General features: G+C 58.5%; 3 non-coding genes across 3 annotated transcripts in view; all 3 read right to left on the bottom strand.

Moving 5' to 3' along the window:
• LOC142795088 (large subunit ribosomal RNA) overlaps positions 1-162 on the bottom strand; it is a 3,957-nt gene extending 3,795 nt beyond the window's left edge. Inside the window, exon 1 of the ribosomal RNA XR_012892748.1 lies at positions 1-162. This exon is cut by the window's left edge and continues 3,795 nt beyond it. This is a non-coding gene — a ribosomal RNA (large subunit ribosomal RNA).
• Positions 163-1,316: 1,154 nt separating this feature from the next.
• LOC142795083 (5.8S ribosomal RNA) lies at positions 1,317-1,469 on the bottom strand. Its single transcript, XR_012892744.1, has one exon. It is a non-coding gene; the product is annotated as a 5.8S ribosomal RNA (ribosomal RNA).
• A 1,719-nt stretch (positions 1,470-3,188) lies between these two features.
• On the bottom strand, positions 3,189-5,003 carry LOC142795091 (small subunit ribosomal RNA). The gene has a single exon (XR_012892751.1). It is a non-coding gene; the product is annotated as a small subunit ribosomal RNA (ribosomal RNA).
• Positions 5,004-5,675: the final 672 nt, after the last annotated feature.

Raw genomic sequence — 5,675 nt, 5'->3', positions numbered from 1 at the left:
TCCCATACACCACATTTCCCGACCGCCTGCAAGGACGGGGGATTCGGTGCTGGGCTCGGTCCCGTTTCGCTCGCAGCTACTCGGGGAATCCCTGTTGGTTTCTTTTCCTCCGCTTAGTGATATGCTTAAATTCAGCGGGTTGTCTCGCCTGATCTGAGGTCGACAGCGGATACATTCGCTTCCATCAACTTCCTGCACGACCGCGTGCGCTCGCCCTACCAAGTGCGCCCGCAACCCTGTACAGGGCCACTTCTTCACAAGGCTGGCAATCGGCTTCCCCGCTGCACGCGTGCGGCGCACAACCGGTGTGACGTGGAAGTGACGGGACACGTTCGTAAACCCATCGCGAACCGAGTACGACGCCCTACCAAGTGCGCCCGCAACCCTGTACAGGGTCACATCTTCACAAGGCTGGCAAGCGGCATTCCGCTGCGCGCGTGCGTCGTCCGAGCAGTTGCGTGATAAACGACCGTGTCGAAAGCCCAAACACCGCCGAGGCCAGTCGCCGCCGCCGCAAGGGCAGCCACGCAGCCTGGCGAGAGGCATCGTCTCGTGTAGCGTCGCCCCCGCCCCAACTGGAGTGGCCCAGTTTTTTGAACGGGACGGGAACTGCGAAGCACTTAGACCGACGGCGGACTACGACGAGAACGCCTTAAGCTTCGCCAACGTTTCGCCAACTCGTGCGGGAGACTTTTTCCGCTTCGCGGCAAGTCGTCGCGCCGTGCTCTCCGCATCAACCGCGTACGCAGCGAACCGCAAACGTCGGGCGCAGCCTCCTCACCTCCCTGCGCTTTGCGCGCGAACGTTCCCTGTTCGCGCGGCAAAGCCTGGAGGAGGCACGGCCCCGCAGCGTGTTCGAGCGCCCGGTCTACGGGACACCCTGCTTACTTCGAGGGCAACAAGCGCAACGCAAGGCTGCGATCTCGCGCACTTTGCGCACGGCTGGAGAAGCTTTGCTGGCCGGCTTTCGCTCCTCGTGTTTACCGTGCGTTAAAGTTGCGCGTCCGTGGCTCTCGCAGCTCTTGCGCGCCCGGTCGCAGAGAGGAGTACGCAACCTCGACCGCACTTTCCCTGCAGGCTTCCTTCCGACTCGAAGTCCTGCGGCGGTCTCAACGAGGTGCCACATCCTCAATGCAGTCGGTCGCCCCCGTTTCGGTTGGGCTCTGGCACGACGGTCGCCACCGTCTCGCCCTTGAGTGGCCGCTGTTGGCGCTCGCTGTGAGGTGTTCAGCGTGCTGTCCGTGTTGCCGACGCGGTCAAAACGAGTCGACGGCTCACGTTCCCTTGTGCGCCGAAGGCTCTCTTGATATGTGATCCGACCCTCAGACAGACGAAGCCAAGGGAAGACCCAAGGCCGCAATGTGCGTTCAAAGAATCAGTGCTCAGTGTGTCCTGCAATTCACACCAAGTCTCGCAGCTGGCTGCGTTCTTCATCGACCCGAGAACCGAGTGATCCACCGCTTAGAGTCGTGAAAAAGTGTTTGTTCAATTCCGTACAGTCAAAACCAAACGTTTCTGGCACTCGGCCAAACAGTGGCCAAGAAGGGCGCTTTTCAGCGCACGCTTGGACTCCAAAACTCTGCCGCGCCTTTTTCGGCTGCCGCAAATCGAGCAAACGGTGTGTTTCGGACGGCGTTTCGCTTCCGCTACTTGCGAGTGCTTTCGTGGTCCACCCCTCTATAAATACTCGGGAGGCGTCGAAGCCGGTTCTCCAAGCCGGACCCGTAGGTATCGTTGTGTGCTCGCTCTCATTGGCCCGCCTAACCAGAAAATGCCTGCGGTACACCCATTTGGATAAGAGTGCACGCAGATGCGGGCCTCGACGGCTACACATTTCCTCGGGCGGCCGCCTCCCGGCCTCCGTGGAGCGCGGGATGCACGGTCCCATCGACAAGCCTCTCCCGTTTTTACCGTGGCGTCGCGGTTCACCACGGCGGGCGGGTCGGTCTCCTCCGCATAAAAAGGGGGACCCCCGCTTTTTGTTCCACGAAATCGCACAAGCTTTTTTCGCATCCACGGTTTGCCACCGCACACCAAAATGCCGATCCGGCTGCCTACTTTAGCCAACAGGTGGAGCCAGGCGCGCCGTACTTGCGCGGCACTTCCCACGTCCACCGAAGTCGGTGCCAAGGACCACTTTCGGCGCCGGAGCCGCGTACGAGCCTACTCGAGGCGGAAGAACGAAGCCAGCAAGGGCCTGGCCGCAAGTGCGTTCAATTGTCGGGACGTCCAAGTCCCTCGTTCTTCCGTGCTTCCTCTTTCGGCAAGTCGTTGCGGCACCTTCCCAAAGCGCGCAGACCCGCTAATCGCGACGAGCGCGACGTGGCCGTGCCGCCTTTCCCTCGGCAGCAAGCAAAACGCCTGGCAACGTCGACGCTCCCCTAACCGCGATCTCGCACCGTGTTTCGTGTGGCGAATTCAAAAGCCGGCCGGCGCTGCTGCAACCATTACGGTCGGTACGCATACGCCGCGGAGGGCGGGACGGTCATCGGAGCGTGCGGTTCCTCCATCGAGTACTGCGCACCTCGGCCGTCGCATCGCCGTGCCATGACCGGCCGCGCGTCAACGCGAACCGGTGCCAGCGAGATCCCTCGCCTGCAAGAACCGACCGGCAGCCTCCGTCACCCGAGGACGCGGAGGCGCTTGCCGCGGACGGCGGGACGGTATGCACTGGTGCACAGCGGACCCGTCACATCGCCAGTTCCTTGACCGACCGCCGACGCTTGTGCCGTTCCTCTCGTACTTGGCAGTCGCCGCGCGATTGTCGGGTCTCGTTCTTGCACGCTCGAACGGTCGGGAGGGCACTCGGCTGGCGTTTCGGGAACGCGCAGCCTCGCCTTCTACCGACGTAACCACGACTCGCCGTTCGCGCTCCGCCGCTCCTGTTTACAGTACTAGGCGGTCCCGCAGCGGTCGGGTCGCGCATTTCGAGCGCTTCGAGCCACGGTGCAGTGGCGGGTCGAAAGCCGACCTATGAGTGCGTTGCGCCGTTTGTACCCGCGTCCGCCACCTGGCCGACCGTCCAAGGTCGCGGTGTTGGCGTCCGCTGGGCGCAACAATTTGTCACGGGGTGCCGCTCCACATTCAGGCAGCCCCGTGGGGAAAAGCCGACCCCGCGTCCAAACGGGGTCAGCGGCAGAAAGTGTCGGGCGCAGACGCAGCTGAGGCGCTCACCCTTCACAATCCGTTAATGATCCTTCCGCAGGTTCACCTACGGAAACCTTGTTACGACTTTTACTTCCTCTAAATGATCAAGTTTGGTCATCTTTCCAACAGACCGGCGCAACCGAAAGGCCGCGCCGGACATCGGTCCGAAGACCTCACTAAATCATTCAATCGGTAGTAGCGACGGGCGGTGTGTACAAAGGGCAGGGACGTAATCAACGCGAGCTTATGACTCGCGCTTACTGGGAATTCCTCGTTCAAGGGGAACAATTGCAAGCCCCTATCCCAATCACGAAAGAAGTTCCACGGGTTACCCAGTCTTTTCAGACAGGGATAAAGACACGCTGCTTCCTTCAGTGTAGCGCGCGTGCGGCCCCGGACATCTAAGGGCATCACAGACCTGTTATTGCTCTGTTTCGTGCGGCTAGGAGCCGCTTGTCCCTCTAAGAAGGTTGTAAGGTGCTGGGAACCCCGCACCTATTTAATAGGCTAGAGTCTCGTTCGTTATCGGAATTAACCAGACAAATCGCTCCACCAACTAAGAACGGCCATGCACCACCATCCACCGAATCAAGAAAGAGCTCTCAATCTGTCAATCCTCCCAGTGTCCGGGCCGGGTAAGTTTTCCCGTGTTGAGTCAAATTAAGCCGCAGGCTCCACTCCTGGTGGTGCCCTTCCGTCAATTCCTTTAAGTTTCAGCTTTGCAACCATACTTCCCCCGGAACCCAAATACTTTGGTTTCCCGGAAGCTGCCCGCCGAGTCATTTGAGTAACTCAGGCGGATCGCTGGTTGGCATCGTTTATGGTCAGAACTAGGGCGGTATCTGATCGCCTTCGAACCTCTGACTTTCGTTCTTGATCAATGAAAACATTCTTGGCAAATGCTTTCGCAGTAGTTCGTCTTGCGACGGTCCAAGAATTTCACCTCTAGCGCCGCAATACGAATGCCCCCGTCCGTCCCTCTTAATCATTACCTCGTATTCCAAAAACCAACAGAACAGAAACGAGGTCTTGTTCTATTATTCCATGCAAGTTTATTCAGGCGACTCGCCTGCGTTGAGCACTCTAATTTTTTCAAAGTAAAAGCACCGGCCATCTCGAGGCACACAATGAAGTGCACCAAGAAAGAACCGGCATGATGTTCAGTCCGAGCCGTCGCATCGGGTAGATGCACTACTCGTCTGGAACTGAGATCCAACTACGAGCTTTTTAACCGCAGCAGCTTTAGTATACGCTATTGGAGCTGGAATTACCGCGGCTGCTGGCACCAGACTTGCCCTCCAATTGATCCTCGTTAAAGGATTTAGAGTGTACTCATTTCAATTACGGGGCCTCAAAAGAGTCCCGTATTGTTATTTTTCGTCACTACCTCCCCGTGCCGGGAGTGGGTAATTTGCGCGCCTGCTGCCTTCCTTGGATGTGGTAGCCGTTTCTCAGGCTCCCTCTCCGGAATCGAACCCTGATTCTCCGTTACCCGTAACAACCATGGTAAGCAAGTAACCTACCATCGAAAGTTGATAAGGCAGACACTTGAAAGAAACGTCGCCGGCTCGTGGCCATGCGATCAGCACAAAGTTATCCAGAGTCACCACACAATACGGGCCGAAACCCGATCGATCTTGGTCTAATAAAAGCACCCGTTACCCAAAGGGCTCCAGGCTCACTGCATGTATTAGCTCTAGAATTGCCACAGTTATCCAAGTAGGAAGAAACGATCTAAGGAACCATAACTGATTTAATGAGCCATTCGCGGTTTCGCCTTATTTCGGCATGTACTTAGACATGCATGGCTTAATCTTTGAGACAAGCATATGATTACTGGCAGGATCAACCAGGTAATCGTTCGACTGCGCGTCCGTCCTCGCCCTCGGCGGGCCGGACGCAGTCTGTGTGCGGCGGAGGCCACCTTCAGGCGCCCCAACACGCTTATTTTGCACTCCGAGATGACGGCGTTCGAGCTCGCTACGGCACAACCTTCCCGAAAGACGAGTGGGAGCCGTGCGGCAAGAAGCACGTTCATGCTCGCTCTTTTTCGTTGCATCGACTCGGTCGCGCCGTGCGGGTTGCCCAAGCCCGCTGCACTGTCGGTGGACCGGCCGGAACTAGCAACGGAGCCGAGACTGCAAAGCCGCCAGACGACGGGTCACGCCCGCGTCTTCGGCGCTTTCGCATCTGAATCGCCCGAGGACGACACGGAACACACCTCGATATCGTGGTAAAACGGCACCGTCCGACAACCAGCCCCTAACGCATCAAGCGGATGAGGCTGCAGACGACTGCCGTGGATTCCCCTGGAGCAGACCCGAGGACACGCTTGACGAGGCCGAAGCCCGCCGCATATCAGACACCCGGTCGCTTTCGCGTACGCCGCTCACGAGAACCCCCACATAATAGCAGCGATAAGTACCCAGACCTCCTTGGGCCCTAATACGAGCGTACTCGAGAAAATTTCACCGCGGGTGTGCCCCGAAACGTGTGGCATGTTGAGCGTGCCACAAGTCTACGTCGCT

This window comes from Rhipicephalus microplus, unplaced genomic scaffold, assembly GCF_043290135.1.
Source record: "Rhipicephalus microplus isolate Deutch F79 unplaced genomic scaffold, USDA_Rmic scaffold_545, whole genome shotgun sequence".
Lineage (NCBI taxonomy): Eukaryota > Metazoa > Arthropoda > Arachnida > Ixodida > Ixodidae > Rhipicephalus > Rhipicephalus microplus.
The sequence above is the reverse complement of the archived record's forward strand: the minus strand, read 5'-3'. Positions and strand labels throughout refer to the sequence as shown.